The sequence below is a fragment of the Macrotis lagotis genome, chromosome 4, assembly GCF_037893015.1.
Source record: "Macrotis lagotis isolate mMagLag1 chromosome 4, bilby.v1.9.chrom.fasta, whole genome shotgun sequence".
Classification (NCBI taxonomy): domain Eukaryota; kingdom Metazoa; phylum Chordata; class Mammalia; order Peramelemorphia; family Peramelidae; genus Macrotis; species Macrotis lagotis.
The window spans coordinates 241,529,453-241,547,237 of NC_133661.1; the positions used below are offsets into that span (position 1 = coordinate 241,529,453).

At 34.6% G+C, this 17,785-nt stretch overlaps 1 protein-coding gene across 4 annotated transcripts in view; it reads left to right on the forward strand.

The window, feature by feature from the left end:
• The window catches only part of DIO2 (iodothyronine deiodinase 2), a 361,142-nt gene that overhangs the window by 101,719 nt on the left and 241,638 nt on the right, over nucleotides 1-17,785 (forward strand). For 3 of the 4 annotated variants that reach the window (XR_012478182.1, XM_074235614.1, XM_074235610.1), the window contains exon 2: nucleotides 9,285-9,374. The gene's annotated coding sequence lies outside the window, so the exon portion shown is untranslated. Of the gene's footprint in view, nucleotides 1-7,792; nucleotides 7,880-9,284; nucleotides 9,375-17,785 lie in introns of those variants that run through there. The other variant, XM_074235611.1, reaches the window with a different exon arrangement.

Consider the following 17,785-nt stretch of genomic DNA (forward strand, 5'->3'; position numbering starts at 1 on the left):
ATTTCTTGTTTATACATAGTTGTTTGCATTTTGTCTTCCTCCACCTCCCAAAAAACCTATAAGGTCTTTGTGAACAAGGACTATGTTTTGCTTTTCTTCATAGCCAGTGCCTTAACACAGTGCTTACTGTATTTGTTGTTATTGTTAAGTAATGTCTGTACCTTCATGACTGTGGATCTAACATTCCAGGCCATTCTAATCTCCAATATTCCTGAGTCTATCCAAATTGATATTTGTTGCTTCCATGATACTATCTATCCATGTCATCCTCTGCTATCTCCTTTTCTTTATTCCTTCCATTTCCCCCAAATTCAGGGTTTTTTTCCCTAATAAGTCCTATTTTGGGAGTGGCTAGGTGGCACAGTGGATAAAGCACCGGCCCTGGAGTCAGGAGTACCTGAGTTCAAATTTGGCCTCAGACACTTAATTACCTAGCTGTGTGGCCTTGGGCAAGCCACTTAACCCCATTTGCCTTGCAAAAACAAAACAACAAACTCCAATAAGTCCTACTTTGCTCATTATGTGACCAAAGCATTTAATCTGCAGCTTCCATTTGACCTTCCACAGAACAGCCCGAATTGATTTAAGAATTGATTGATGTGATCTCCTTGCTGTTCAAGGGACTCTCAAAAGCCTTCTTCAGCACCACAATTCAAAATCATTGATTCGGTGGGATTCAGCTTTCCTTATAATCTAACTCCTTATACTTTAATTCAATATATAACCATACATTGCTACTGGAAAAAACATAGCACTGGCTATGTGAATCGTTGTGGGCAAATATGCTGTCCAGATTTGCCATAACTTTCTTTCCAAGGAGCAAGCAGCTTTTAATTTCTTGGCTCCATTTACAAACTGATGAAAATCTGACACCACTTCCATTTCTTCTTCCTCTATTTGCCAGAGAGTGATGGGATCAGCTGTCAAGATCTTAGATGTTAAGTTTCAAGCTAGCTTTAACACTCTTCTCTTCCATCCTTATTTTTTTTTTTGGCAAGGCAATGGAGTTAAGTGACTTGCCCAAGGTCACACAGCTAGGTAATTATTAAGTGTCTGAGTCCACATTTGAACTCTGAACCTCCTGACTCCAGGGACAATGCTCTATCCACTGTGCCACCTAGTTTCCCCTGTTTCATCCTTATTAAAAGATTTCTTAATTCCCCTTTACCTCCTGCTATCAATACTGTATCATCTATATTTCTGAGATTGCTGATATTTATCTTGACAACTTTAATTCCAGCTTTTGATTCACTTTGCATGATGAATTCTGCATATAAGTCAAAGAAAAAATATAGTCTTGTTTTGCTTCTTTTTAAATCTTAAACCAATATTTTCCATGTTTGGCTCTAACTGATGTTTCTTGGTCTGCAATACAGGTTCCTCAGGAGATGATCTGGTCCTCTTATCCCTTTGAGGACTTGTCACATTTTGTTATGTCCACACAAAGACTTTAGTGCAGTCAATGAATCAGAAGTAGATGTATTTCTGGAACCCCCCTTGTTCTTTCCATAATCCAGGGAAAATTTGAAATTTGATCACTAGTTCTATGCTTCCTTGAAAGTCAGTCTTCTAGTTATTCTCTGGGGAAGCCTAGCTTGAAGGATAATCTTATTGTTCAGTAATCTGAACAATTCTTGGCATTGTCCTTTTTTAAAATTGGGATGTAAAGTGATCTTTTCCAGTCCTATGGACACTGTTGTATTTTCCAAATTTACTGGCATATTGAGTGCTGCACTGTAACAGCAGCATCTTTTAGGATTTTAAATAGCTCACCTGGAATTCTATTACTTTGCTAGTCTTATTGTTAGTAAGCCTCCCTAATCTACTTGATTTTTTTCTCTAGGATATCTGACAGCAGATTATTAACCACACCACCAAGGCTATTATGATGTTAGGATCATTCTTGTATAATTCTTTTGTTTAGTTTTGCCACCTCTTTTTAATCTGTTTTGCTTCTGTTAAATCCTTACCATTTTTGTCTTTTATCATGCTTAATTTTGTGTGAAATTTACCCTTGATTATTGTTTTCTTAAGAGATCTCTCATCTTTCCAAGTCTATTGTTTTCTACTATTTCTTTGCATTGATCATTTAAGAAAACCTTACTTCTCCTTGCTTTTCTGTGGAATTCTGCCTTATGAATCTTTCCCTTTCCCTTTATTCTCAATTATTTGTAAAGTTTCATCAGATAGCCATTTTGTTTCCTTACTCATCATGTACAGTATTATTAATCTTCTAATTCTTCAGGCCCTATTTCAACCAGATATAATCTCTTTAATCTATTTATTACCTTTATGTCATATTCATAGGGGTTTTTTTAGTTTTTTTTTTTTTTTTTTTGCAAGGCAAATGGGGTTAAGTGGCTTGCCCAAGGCCACACAGCTAGGTAATTATTAATTGTCTGAGATCGGATTTGAACTCAGGCACTCCTGACTCCAGGGTTAGTGCCACCTAGCAGCCCCGGGGATGTTATTTAAGTCATAATATATTGTCTATTGGTTTTCCTACTTTCAATTTAAGGCTGAATTTTGCAATAAGAAGTTGTTTTAACTGACAATATAGAGTTTTAGCTCTATATACCTTTGGCTGCAAATTAGATAATCTATCTGATTTCAGCATTGACTATCTGGTGATGTTTATGTGTTGGGTTGCTGGAAAAAAGATTGCTTTTTGGGGTTTGTTGTAAAAAGATTGCTATATCCAGCTAATTATATTTTAACATAACTCTAGTAGCCTCTGCCCTGTTTCATTTTGTATTCCAAGGCCAAACTTTCCTGTTATTCCAATTATCTTTTTTTAGGTTTTTTTTTTGTTTGTTTGTTTTTTTGCAAAGCAATGGGGTTAAGTGGCTTGTCCAAGGCCACACAACTAGGTAATTATTAAGTGTCTGAGGCTGGATTTGAACTCAGGTACTCTTGACTCTAGGGCCAGTGCTCTATCCACTGTGCCACCTAGCCACCCCTTCCAATTATCTTTTTATTTCATATGTTAGTATTCTATTCTCCTATGATGGAATTTTATATCTTTTGCTGGTGTTAATTTTATAATGTCTTCACAGAACTATACAGTTTTTCCCTTTTTGGCATCAGGGGTTAAAACATAGATTTGAATTATTTTGAGATGAAAACTGCTCCATTTCTTTTAAGAGATTCTTGTCCACAACATAATATGTAGTGATCAACTGAATTAAACTTACCCATTCCCATCCATTTTAGTTCACTGACACCCAAGATGTCAATGTTTAATCTTTCCATTTCCTCTTTGGCCATATACATTTTACCCTGGTTTATAGATCTTAGTTGTCCTTCAGTTTTTCCCTGTGGCATATAGGACACATTCTTTCCTGAGGACTCCTCTTCTAATGTCATCCCTTTTACCATTTTAATACTGTCCATGATCCTGGCAAAGACACTGGAGTGGTGTGCCATTTCCTTCTTCAGTGGATCACCTCTTATCCGAATTCTCCACTATGACTTGTCTGTCTTGGTTAACTGCACAGTACAACTCATAGTTTAATTCAGCCATACAAGTTATTCTACCATGACAAGCCAGTGATCCAAGAAGAAGGGTTAGGACATAGTAAATGTGTGATAAATGCTTGTTGATTATTAGGTGTACAATGTTATCTTCTGGGAACAGATACTAATTGAACTGTATTTGCCTTTAAGGAATTTATCTTCTCCTGAGGAGGGTACAATATGTTTATTGGTAAGAAAATACAACATATATATAAAGTTACATAAAATAATTTCAAAAAGGAAGTAACATGGGGGGGCATGGGGTGTAGTAAAGGGATTAGGAAAAGATTTATGTAGGAGTTTTTCACCTGAGCTATTCTCTAGAGTAGTAATACTTATTCTTTTTTACCTCAGGACCTTGTTATAATCTTAAAAATACTTGAAGACCCCAAAGAATTTCAATTGATATTTACTATATTAGAAATTAAAATGTCATTATTATTTTGAAAATAATTTTGACCTTGAAGATAGCAGAAAGGATCTGTCTATTGAACCACACTTTATGAAACTGATGCTTTGGAGGAAGCAAGGAATTCTAAGAGTTGGAGATTGGAAGATCATAGGAGAATAGAGGTGAAGTCTTGTTCAGAAAGGCTTAGAGATAGGACTTTGAATGTTGTATTTGAGAAATAGCTGACAGAATAGTTTCTCTAGAACAAAAAGTATGTGAAGGAAATAAGGAGGAAGGACATGAACATTTGTTAAATGCCTTCTAAGTGAAAGGCACTGTCCTAACATTCTTTACAGATATAATCCAACTTGATCTTCATAACAGCTCAGGGAGGTTGGGGCTGTTGTTATTTCCATTTTACAGTAATTTACAGGAAACTGAGGCAAGCAGATGTTAAGTCACTTGCCTAGAATCACACAGAGTAAGTACAAGGACAGTTTTGAATTCAGGGCTTCCTAACTCCAGGCTTCTCTTGTGCCACCTAAGCTGTCCAAAGGGGTATAGTAAGGAATAAAGCTATTGAGTTGAGTGGGATTTATTTGACAGGCTATGAATTGAATAGTTTTAATCCAAAGACTGTAGGGAGCTAGGGAAGATTTTTCAATATTGGACAGATCTGTGATTTCTGAACATCAATTTGTTAACTGTGGAAAGATGAATCTGAAAGTGGAGAAACTGGAAACAGGGAGGCCAAATAAGAGAAAATTATATTAGTCCAAATGAGAGATAATGGAATACTGAAACATGGTTTAGGTCTTGGTCATGGAGGGAAGATGGCGGAAATGAGACATGTCAAAGAACTGACCACATTTGACAACTAATTGGTTATATGATGACTGGGGATGGGAGGTATGTAAGACAAGGTGAAGAAGAGGGAAGAGTCAAGATTCCTAACCTGAATAAGAAGGCTGAAGACACCTTCAGCATAAATAGGAAGGTTTTACAGGTAGAGGTGGTTGAGAGGAAGAAGCTGAGATTACTATATGAAATACAGATAGAAATGTGAAATAGGTAGAAATTGGGCTCTCAAAATATTTGGAAATGATCTATATAGAGATACTAGTCAGGGCCATGGGAACAAATAATATGACTGAGAAAGTATAAAGAGAGAGAGAGACAGAATAGAGCTCAAAATAGAACATTGGGGAGCTTCTGTGGTTAGGGGGTGGGAGATGGTTGATGAGAGAGTGATCAGATAGGTCAGAGAACCAAGAAGAGGAAGAAATATCATGGCAGTAAATGAAGAAGAGATTGTTTGGGAGATTGTATCAAAAGCTTCAGAGAAGTGAGAATGAAAACAATTATTTAGAAAGGGGAGAGGGTGGAATATTAGTGGAGACATCTGTACAAATGGATGAAAATTAAAAAAACAAATTAAAAAATGAATGATACTTGAAAAGGAGGTAAGGTAAAAATAATTATAGTTACAAAAAACTAGTGGAGATAGCTTGAAGATGACTAGAGGGTAGCTGGTAGTAGAGTGTGTCTGTATTGGGCTAATTATGAAGAGCCCTCATCAATTAGGAATGTAGGGGCTCACTGCTGGAAATGACATCTACAAAATATATCAAACAATTGTCTCAGACATGCACTTTTATTTATCAAAATGGCATTTATGTTAGCAATGCAGGACCTGGTCATTGCCACCTGAAATTATAGCATATCATTCTTCATGATCCTATATTTATTGATCAATGTAGATTATTCAAAGAAATGTTTGAAAGTATGTAATACATTATTGCAGATTTCAATTCAACAAGACAGGTCCTGGTGTCTAGAATCTTCCTCTCTTCAGAAACTAACACTGCAAATTTCCATTGTATTTATTTCATTTGTATTTTTATGTACATATATATATATACATATATTTTCTTATACAAAAGAATGTAACTCTGAGGACAAGGGCTATTTGTTTTGGATCTTTAGTACTTAGTAGGTGCACAAATGCTGGTTGATTAATTAATAATTCAGATGCAATTTGGGAATACAAGTACAAAAGTGAAATAGATGTTGCCCTATGAACTTACAGTGTAATGGTGAATTAAGAAGCCCTTAATAAAACCTATAATTGCAACTCCATGGTAATCATTTTGGTAATGATTTTAACTTTACAATACTTTCTCAGATACTTTGCAAACAGTTCAAAAAGAATGATTTTTGCCAAGTAGGTAGCTTCTTTTTTTTTTTCTTCTCTAGAAGATAGTTTCTTAAGAAATGATACAATCAAGATATTGGAGTTAGCTGTGATTTTTAAGGACAAACCCATAAAAGCATATGGATAGATATTTCACATATCTATCACTGGCTGGTGCTAGAGAAAGATCTTTTTTAGCACTGTCTATTAGTGTAAGGAGAAGTGTAGCCTTAGGAAATGAATAAGAGTTATTTTGTTTTTTTTAGGTTTTTTTTTTTTTTGCGCAAGGCAAATGGGGTTAAGTGGCTTGCCCAAGGCCACACAGCTAGGTAATTATTAAGTGTCTGAGAGCAGATTTGAACCCAGGTACTCTTGACTCCAGGGCCGGTGCTTTATCCACTACGCCATCTAGCCACCCCAAGAGTTGATCTTTCTTCTAATTATGAACCACTAGTATGATATCACTGGTTTCTAAATCTAAAGGTTTTTGAATAATTGCTATCAGCTTTTTGTTGATTAAACATACTCATCACATGAACTCAGTGCTGTTTCCTAAGAACCTCTGAAGACACTAGGAAACATTGTTGAAAAGTAAATAAAAAATAGTAATGGAGCAAGAATTTTGCCATGTTTAATGCTATTTGTTACAGTAAATGCCTTTGACGTTTCTCTCTTTTACCATCTTTTCCTTGTCCAATAAGTAAATGATGTTTATACAATTCCTCTGGATGAACCATCCATGGAATTTTCTCCATTTCTGCTCAGTTAATAGAGTGAAATACTTTGCTTAAGTACTCAAAAACAAAACAGTAGTTGTGGATCAATTCTTGTCAATTCTCTTATGTAAAAAAGACAAAATATCATGTTTACCATGCTATAATAGTCAGGAAAGCCCTACTGACTTTGGGTTAACACATCTTATGAAGACTATTGAATTTTACAGATGAAACAATTGGTAGAAATATTTAATAACAAAATTAGGAACCAAAAAGTTATCTATGGTATAGAACAAGGATTCTTAATTTAATATTTTAACTTATTTAATATTTAATATTTTAACTTAAAATATTGATAACTTCATTTCAATATCACTGATTTTCTTTTAAATTTTATGTATTAAATTCTATGTATTTAAAAACATTATTCTGAGAAGGAATTTCCAGGTTTTAGCTAGAATGGGGTCCACAACACCAAAATATAAAGACTCTTGATCTAGAACAATGGGTTGAATCTAATAAGATGAAATATGATAAAAGTATAAGGAAAAATATGACTGGTCATCAATTTGCACAGGAAAAATCTTATCATTTTAGTGGATTTGATAGGCCTGGTAAGTCTGTGCCATAGCAGCCAGAAGTAGTTAACATGAGCTCAGGTTGCCTTTACAAAGGCTAATTTAAAAAAAAAAATAGAGGAAGTGATCATCCCAATTTGTTCTTTAGAATGAATACCTTTTAGAATATTATGTTAGGATCATTTTCAGTTCATTTTAAAAAGAACAGTGGTCACCTGGGAGGTTTTCAAAGGGAAGACACTGGTTTGTGAATGGTTCTGAGGCCATGGCCTATAAAAGTTAATTTAAGGTACTGAGAAGGTGTAAGTAAACAAGAGTTTATTTAGAGACCTGTCATATGGAAGAATGATGACACATTCTATTTGGCCTTAGAGAGCCTGAAGTAGTAGTGATCAGTAGAAGAAGCAGATTTAGGGTCCATTTAAGGAAAATATTCTTAAAAACTTAAAACTGCACCAAAGAAAATGAGTTGCACTGAGTTATGGTGAGTTTCCCCTCACTAGATATACTAAAGTGTTGGCAACTTGATGGCTAAGCTGGTAAGGGGTTTCTTATTGAGGTCTAGATTGGACTGAATAGCCTCCCTTATACCTTTAAGCTTTGTGATTTCTTTTTTTGAGTATGATTTCTTCTAATATCTTTCCTGTGATGTTCTATTCAGTATAACTTTACTGTTAAGTGCATTTTAACATAATTCTTCAAAAATTGACAGTTCGTGTGTGATATATATAGTAACTCAATTAAATAAAAGTGCCACTTATAATTCTGCAACTAATCTGTAGCCAAAATTTGCTGCTCTATAATGTGGCTTTTAAAATTGGGTTAGAGGCAGCTGGGTGGTATAATAATAATAATAATAATAATAATAATAATAATAATAACCATAATAATAACGGTTGTATTTCCTTAGAGATTTAAGATTCACAAAGCATTTTAGCAAAATATTATTTAATCTTCTAAAGACTTTAGGGAAATAGGAGCTCTTATGATTCTCAAATTACAATGAGTAGCCTGAGACATAGAGTTTTGTGATTGCCTAAGGCAGCACAGTGAGTAAATATATGAGACTGGATTTGAACTTCAGGATTTTTTAACTCCATATTAAGCTTTCTATTGCACTACTTAGTGTGTCCAGTACCAGACTTAAAGACAGGAATCATTTTCTAGTCATAGCCTACTCTTCATGATCCTATTTAGAGTCTTCTTGGAAAAGATACTGGAATGGTTTGGAATTTCATTCTCCAGATCATTTGCCTGAGGAAACTGAGGCAAAGTGCATTAAGTGACTTGTCCAGGTCACACAGCTAGTAAATATCTGAGACTAGATTTGATCCTAGAAAGATGAGTTTTCCTGATTCCAGGTCCAGTACTCTATCCCCTGTAACATCCAGCTGCTGAAAGCAGGAAGACTTGAGTTCAAATTTTGCCCCTGTAACTAATGTATGTGACAACTTTGTTTCTTCATCTATAAATTGGTATTATGATATTAATACTTGACTTATAGAATTGTTTAGAATGATCAAATGAAATATTAGAAGTTCTTTTAAAACTCTAAATTTCTATAGAAGTGATAGCTATTATCATCCATGCTAATACCATTATAGTTTTATAACATATCATATCATATACTATATTTGTTGCACTTGAAGAGAGGAAGCATGGTTTGGTGGTCAGAGTATTGTATTAGGAGTTAATTAGACCTGAATTTAGATCCTGCCATTTATACTTACATGTGATCATGGGCATACCTTTGTGAATCTGTTTTCTTGTCTACAAAAAAGATTATATTAATTACCTCACAGACTACAATTAAGGTATGTAAAATGTTTTTCTAAATCTTAAAAGTACTATATAAATGTCATTGATTAGTATTAATATTAATGTTTTAGGAAGCACAATATGATCTGTACTATATCCAAATCCATGAAGTAAACATCTTAAGAGAACAGCAGATTTCTAGATTATGGGAGAACAGCAAAGTAAGTATTCAATTCAGTATTTATCAAACAACTGCAATATGCATGGTATTGTGTTAGAGAAATGGAAAAATGACTTAATTATTACCCCCAGAGAGCTTATAGCCTAGGTGGGAGACTGAAGCACAGTAGTTAAAAATGTAAAAATAATATGAATGTTATTTAAAGTAAAAGATAACATTGTGTTATGGAAGATCTGCAGAGAAAGGAATAACTTTTCTAAAGAAACAAGGGAAGATTTTATATAATAATTGATATCTGCAATGGGTCCTGAAGGAAGAGGAACAGTTAAATTAAGTATTAGAAGAATCTGTTCGGGTATAGAGATAATTGGTTCAGATGTTCCATGAAATTCATGATAGTGGAGACAGTATATATTCACAAGTGATATCTATATTTAAATAACAATAACAATTAAGAACCATGATTAATAATACAGCCTATTTGAGGACTTAATTGATCAGGGAATGTTATGGGGGTCCCAAAAAACCTTAGGGAAATTTTAACCTTTAATTGCTAAAGATTAACTAAATTTAAAAATAATTCAGAGATTTTATCTAAGGTACAAATGTGGAAAGTGATAAAATAGGTTTAGGTGCTCACTATAAAGTATAACTTTACTTTGTAACTATGCATAATTATAAACTGCTGTAGCACTCAGGAGATACCTTAACATAGATATTAAATAATGGGGATCTGAACTATACTGAGGACAGGAAGATTAGAAAGGGGAGCATACTTATAAGCACTTTAAAGGAAGATATAATAAAACTTTTTTCATTGTTTGACCTTTTCCTCTTCTTTACCCCCCCCATATGCAAAAATGGTGCTAATTACAAACTTAGATGAATGAGAGAACTTAGTGGAAAAGACACATAAAAATATATGGAAAAGAGAGTCATTAGGGAAGGGAAGAGGGTTTTGTTGAGAATAGGTTAATAAGAAGTTATCTAAAAAGAACAATCCAGAAAGTACCTAAGATGGACTGTGGCAAGATATTTCAAAGCTGATTAGGTAATATGGTATTAAAGTCATAATTGAAGCCATGAGGATGCAAAAGTTTTCACTTTTGTTCAGAAAGGTAAGAACCAGAGAGGCTAGGGCTAAGGCTTGGGGATCTCTTCAAAAAGAAGTGAATTGTAAGGAAGAGGAAAGAAGTCAATGAGAGAGGGAAGAAGTCAAATTAATAAGAGGCAGAGTGGTATATTGCGTAGTGTATTAAAAGAAGAGTTTGAAATAGGGAATGGCTAACAAGTCAAATATTACAGAAAGTCTTAACAAAATGAAAATTGATTAAAAAAGTCATTAGGTTGTTCAGAATGATGACTATCTGTAAATTTTGAACAAGTTTCAGAAGGAAATATATGCAGTAAGCAGATTACAAGGAACTTAAGGGGAAATAGATAATGGGAAAATTTATTTTAAAAGTTTAGAAGTAAAAGTTACAAAGGATTGGTATTGTGACTAGAGAGGAAAGCATGGATAAAGAATGTTTGGACAAAGATTTTTTCCTTTCAAAGATGAGAAAAGTATCTGAGTTTAGGTAAAGGGTAAAGGAAAAAGGAAAATTCTGGACATACTGCTCTGTGTGTGTGTGTGTGTGTGTGTGTGTGTGTGTGTGTGTGTGTGTGTGCAAATGGGCCACTGAATTAATTATATGCTGAATTATAATAAAATGATATTATGGCTGCATGTGATAGATTTACAACTTCATATAATGCTCTTTGGTATTTTTTTGGTATATGTAAATGTTCATATTTATTGATGTTTAAGTTTATAATACAAGTTCAGAATGCAAGTACATAATACAAGTACATAATACAAAAAGAAAATTAAGAAAATAGAAGTATTATTCACTAAATGAATAATAATATAAGCATGCAAATGAAATAAGTTGCATATAAGTGTAACTAATATTATAGTTATATAGGTATTCTAAAGATTTTCTAAACTATGGGTTATATTGTATAGTAGACTGTCTATGAAATTATACAGAAATTTCCCAAAACTTGAATCATAATGTACAGTTTCAATAGCATAAAGCTCTTTCTCAACTTTTCTTTAGTTGATGTTAAAATCTATTTTGAAAGTATTTGTATCAAGGAGTAAGGGTTGGGGGCAGACCATATGTAATTTAATATGACACTATGACTCTGATGCTAGTCATGTTGTTTATACTCAAAAAGTATAATAAAAATAGATGTTTTTTTCTAGTACAAAGGAGTTTATTTGGTTAAGAGAATTTTCTCATCTCGGAGAACTCATTTAGAAGTTCTCTATTACCAATGAAATTGCAGTTTGTATGCCCCATCCCGATCCTATCTTCTTAATGAATGAGGATGGATGTTTAAACTGAGATCACAAGCAACAAGTAAATGGAATGTCTACTCATTGAGAAATTTGTAAAATTGATTAAATAAAGGAATTGAATAATGTTCATCTAGAGTCCATCACACATTTCCTTAGCAAACTTTATTGTATTTATACATGGTCTAGCTCTAAAAATGCCTGCCATGCAGTAAACTCTCTATATACATAATTTAAATGTTTGTTTTAAATTATTTACAGTAAATTTCTCCTAGATTATTGTAAGTAAAAGTCTCTCAAAAGACTGAAAGTAAAAGTCTTCTAAAAGACAAAGTTTTTGGTCACTTTATACTGTCTTTGATGCTGACTGGTCATACAGGGTTATACTAAAAGATCATTAGGCTGAGAACAGAATTACAGGCCCAGTCATCTATGTAGGCAATAATCGAAATAATCATGTAGGATTTCCTTAGGGCAGAGAGAAGAGATACTGAAAATCAGGAGGGATATGTTGCCATGTTTTGAGGATAAAGAGGTCTAATTAAATAAGTCACTGTAATGTTTATCAAATAATATGGCCTGCTATATATAAAGACAATGTTGAACTACTATTTCCTTAGAGTTTAGATCAAATACAAAGGGAAAAAAATATTTTTTGCTTATTCCACGTGGCTGGCTATCTGTACAACTGAACAGTACTATAAACAAACTGTTGTATATGGATGTAATGGAGTATTATTGTTCTATAACAAGTGAGGAAAGGCATATATTTACTGATGAACTTCTCTTCCCCCTTCCTTTCTCCTTTCCATCCTTCCTTCCCTTTTCTTTCTCTTCTTCCTCCTTTTCTCTTCTCTTTCCACTTCTCTTCCTTTTTCCCTTCCCTCTTCCATATCTTCCCTGATGCTTTCTGCTAATGGGTTGGAGGAAGGAGGGAAAATAAATTTATTTCTGTTAATTAAAAATATTAAAAAGTACTAGGTATTAAAACACTGTCAGTTTTTTGGAACTTCTTTAAAAACTCAATTATAGCACTAAAGTGGTCTTAAAAGGGTTGCACTTAAAAGTTTTTCAGTTGGAAGGTTTACTTCTCTGTACTCTCCCTCTCCCATTACTTGATGATGGTTTCAATCTGCCCCCTATTCTGTGTTGGCTATTTTTTTTCTGTTCTGATGCACTGGTGATATGATGAATCATGAAAGTCAGGACATGTAGTAAAATGTCCTTGAGTCCTGCATAAGCACAAGGAAATCATTAAGATGGTTAGGAAAAATAAACAAAGTGAAAAAACTTCTTCCAGCTTTACCATGTCAGAATAATTTCCTAGTGTCACTGAGTGAAAAATCTAGAAATGATGTTTTCCTTACAAAAATCATTTTCAATTACTGAGTTTTATTGGAGAAATCTAGCATGGCAATTAGCATCTCTGTTTTCTTTAAACAGATGTGATTGTGTATGTTCATAATTGTTGGCAGAAGTACCTATGTGATGTACAGGCATTTAAAAAATGACTTGTGTATTAGATTCTCCCTTCCTCTGATGTTAGCAAAAACTGGTAAACTTCTGAGGCTGAAGAAGCAGCAAAATGGTAAGTTCTACATTGCTTCTAGGAGTCTCAAGACTTGCTTCCTTGGTAATTCTTGTCTAGTCTAACATTGGACCTCCAAATGAAACCTTCTAGATTAGTAGAACCTACAAAAGCTTGTACCTCGTACAGCTTTTGAAAATCCAACATCACTTCTGTTCCATAATAAGGCATCAGAAAAGGACCTTGATTCACTTTTATGTGTTTTGTAAGTAATAAGGACTTCTACTAATTCAGGCAATTAATTCAAAAGATACCAAGAAAATATAGCATATTTCAGGCCAGAAAATATAGAGAGGTTTCTTAAATTAATGAAAACCTGTAGGGGCAACTAGGTGGCACAGTGGATAGAGCACCAGACCTGGAGTCAGGAGTACCTGAGTTCAAATCTGGTCTCAGACACTTAATAATTACCTAGGTGTGTGATCTTGGGCAAGCCACTTAACCCTATTGTCTTGCAAGAGAAAGAAAAGAAAACCTGCGTGTATGTATACATACATACACACACACACACACACACACACACACACATACACACATACACACAGACAATCACATATATTTCTTTTCCTAGTTATTCTTTCTTCTCCTTCCTTTTCACAGATAACTCCTTCACATTATTTCCTTTTTGTCCTCTCTCACTACCTTCTTTTTCCCCATTTCTATTTCCCTTTTTTTTTCAGAAGGAGGTAAGAGTAGTGATTACACAGCATCCCATTTACCCTTTCACTCTACACCAGTAATTATGGAGTAAAAGCAATGATTAAGGACTGATTAGGAAAAGGGAATGTGGGAGAATAGCTATTTAATCATGACCTTTTTAAGATTCTAAAGAATCTGAAATATATTGAAAAAGTCAAGCCTGATGTACAGAATACACAATAAATTTGTGTAAGTTATTGATGAATAGTTTGATAAAATTCATGTCAGGAGATAAAGAGCTTTGATAAGTGCTTTGAAAATGATAAGTGTTTAACTCTTTTTCATGCTGGTATTTTCCTTATTAAAATGATTGTGGGCATCCAAGCACACATTTATAGGTAGTATAAAAAGATTTTTTAAAAAAATGTTTTTATATTACTACAATAGACCTATTGTAAAAGTAAACATAACCACTCCTTCCCCCTCAAAGATAGAGAAATCTCAAAAAAAATAAACTGAGAGGAAAAATAAATGTACTTCAGTCTGAATTCAGATACCATCAACTCTGTCTTTGGGATGGATAGCATTCTTTATCATAAGTCCATCAGGGAAGTTGCTTCATTATTTTTTTCTCACACAATTGCTCTTGCTAATTGCATCTCCCTCCATCCTACTCCTCCCTACTGCAATTTATTCTATTCTCTCTCCTTTCACCCTGTCCCTCCTCAAAAGTGTGTTGTGTCTCACAAACCTTTCCCATGCTCTTCCTCTCTTCTATCACTCACACCAGCTTGTCCCCTCCCCTTATCCCCTTTCTTCCATCCCTTTCTTCTCCTCTACCCCCCAGTATAAGATAGATTTCTATACTCTATTGAGTGTATATGTTATTTTCTCTGTGAGCAACTTCTGATGAGAAAGGTTTCCTCATCCTCCCTCAACTTCCCCCTTCTACTCCATTGCAAAAACTTTTTCTTGACTCTTTTCCTAGAAATATCTTAGCCCCTTCTACCTTTCCTTTCCCCTTTTCCCAGTACATTCCTTTCTTGCCATTATAACCTATTATAATACATAATACATTATACCTTCTTATTCAACTCCCTCCTGTGTTTTGTCTCTATATATGCTTCTTCTTACTGAAAGTTCATATGAATTATCAGTATCATCTTCCCAAGCAGGAATACATGTAGTTACACATCATTAAATTCCTCATAATTTGCTCTTTCTGTCTATCCTCTTTATGCTTTATCTGAGACCTGTCCTTGAAGATCAAATTTTCTGTTCATCTCTGGTCATTTCAATAGGAAAGTTTGGAAGTCTCCTATTTCATTGAATATCCATCTTTTCCCTCTCCTATTTCATTGAATATCCATCTTTCCCCCCTGGAATTTGGCCATAATATTCTTGGGAATTTTTATTTTGGGATCTCTTTCAGGATGTGGGTCAGTGGATTCCCTTAATTACTATTTTACCCTCTACTTCTAGGATATTAGGGCAAGTTTGTTGTATTATTACTTGAAAAATGAAGTCTAGGCTCTTTTCCTGGTAACGACTTTCAGGCAGCTCAATGGTTTTTAATTATCTCTCCTGGATCTGTTTTCTAGGTCAATTGTTTTTCCAATTAGATATTTCACATTTTCTTCTAATTTTTTATTCCTTTGGTTTTGTTTTAATGTTTCTTGATTTCTCACAAAGTCATAAGCTTTCCTTAGCTCCATTGTACATTTGAGAACATTGTTTTCTTCAGAAAACTTTTAGATCTCCTTTACCATCTAGCCAATTCTGCTTTTAAAAGCATTCTTCTCCTCATTGATCTTTTGGGCTTCTTTTTCCATTTGACCTAAACTTGTTTTACAGTTGTTATTTTCTTCAGCAATTTTTTGTATTTCCTTCACCAAGCTGCTGACTTGGTTTTCATGATTTTTCTGCATCATTCTTCTCTTCCCATTTTTTTCCTCTACCACCTTTATTTGATTTTCAAAATCTTTTTTGAGCTCTTCCATAGTCTGTATTTTTCTTGTAGGCTTGGATATAGAAACTTTGACTTTGTCGTCTTCTAAATGTGAATTTTGATCCTTGGGACAAGTAACTGTCTATGGTCAGATTCTTTTTCTTCTGATGTTTGCTCATTTCCCCAGTCTATGACTTGATTTTAACTCTTTGTTAAGGTGGGGCTCTGCTTCCAGAGTGGAGGATGCACTTTCCCATACTTTTGGGAGTTTTTGCAGTTGTTTTCAGACCCCCACTCCCCCCCTGACCTCAATTCCCTCAAGGTCTTATGAATGACTCTGAATGGTCTCCTTGTCTGTGTATTGGCTTGTGGATGACCATAAGTACTCCCCTCTGTCCTGGAACTGTGAGGAGGGTCCCTGCTCCATATGGAAATATGGGACCCAAGATTGTGACCAGGATCCATGTTTGGGCAAAGCAGCAGAGTCCTGTCCCAGGTTTAGAGAAGGGATCTCTGCAGCCTCCTCTAACCCCTTTACTGTCCATAGGCTGAGCACTGTGGAAGCAGTTACTGGGTTGCTCCACAGCCTTGCTTCTGGTTCCCAGGGCTGGGACTGTGCTGAAGCATGCACTGGCCTGGGATCTTCACTCATTGTGGTGTGTCAGAATTTTCCTGCTGACCTTCCAAGCTGTCCTTGACAATCCCTGGGCTGAAAGATCTGAAAACTGCCCTGCTGCCATGGACCCAAGTGCCCCCCCAGGAATTGAGGTACCTCACAGGCTATTCCTGGATGATTGGAGCTGGTTTGCTTCCCTGATCAGCTACTCAGACTGTGCTGTAGCCCTTTCCAACTGGTGGAACAGACCCTTCCAGCTGATCTTCCAAGTTCTCCTGCATCACAAAATTGTTTCACTCAGTCTTTATGTGAGTTCTGCCACTCTAGAATTTGGCTAGAATCACAATTTAAAGGCATTTGGAGTGATCTGGGGGAGAGCTTCTATAATTTCCTGCTTTCACTCTGCCATCTTGGCTCCATCCTCAAAAATAATTTTTTAAAACAGTACTTAAAGATATGCATCATTTTTGGAGAAATTCCAAATTTATGTTGCTTCTATTTACACCTAGTTTAGTATTCCTGGAAAAAAAGACTTGGGACTGTATCTAGAATATATATAGGTAATAAAGCCAAATGCTTATATAAACAAAAATACCTTATGTTCACCCACATATTTATTTTTTTTATTAAAGAAAAATTTTATTTATTTTGAATTTTATAATTTTCCCCTAATCTTCCCCCCCCCCCAGAAGGCAGTCTGTTAGTTTTTACATTGTTTCCATGGTATACATTGATCTAAGTTGAATGTGATGATGAGGGAGAAATCATATCCTTAAGGAAGAAAAGTAAAGTATCAGAGATAGCAGAATTACATGGTAAGACACCATTTTTGTTTTGTTTAAATTAAAGGTTTTGGTTTTTGTTCAAACTCCACAATTCTTTCTCTGGATACAGATGATATTCTCCATTGCCCACATATTTATTTTCATATGGCAGTTAGGTGATGCAGTGAATAGAACATTGGATCTTGAGTTAGGAAGACCTAAATTAAAACCTATCTTCAGATATTTACTAACTTTGTGACTCTGGGCAAGTAAGTTAATCTTTCTATATCAGTTTCCTCATCTGTGAAATGGCAATAATAATATTTACCTCCCCAGGTTGTTTTGGATATTAAATGTGACTGAGATAATGATGCAAAATGCTTAGCAGAATGTATACCACATATTAAGCACTATATGAATGTTAATTATTATTTTTATATACAGAAATGTAAATAGATTCTCTTGTTTTGAAGTTTGTATGGTGGGGAGGGAAAAATTAGAAGAAAAAAGACAAAATGCATGAACTTCACTTATAAACCATTCTTATTGGTT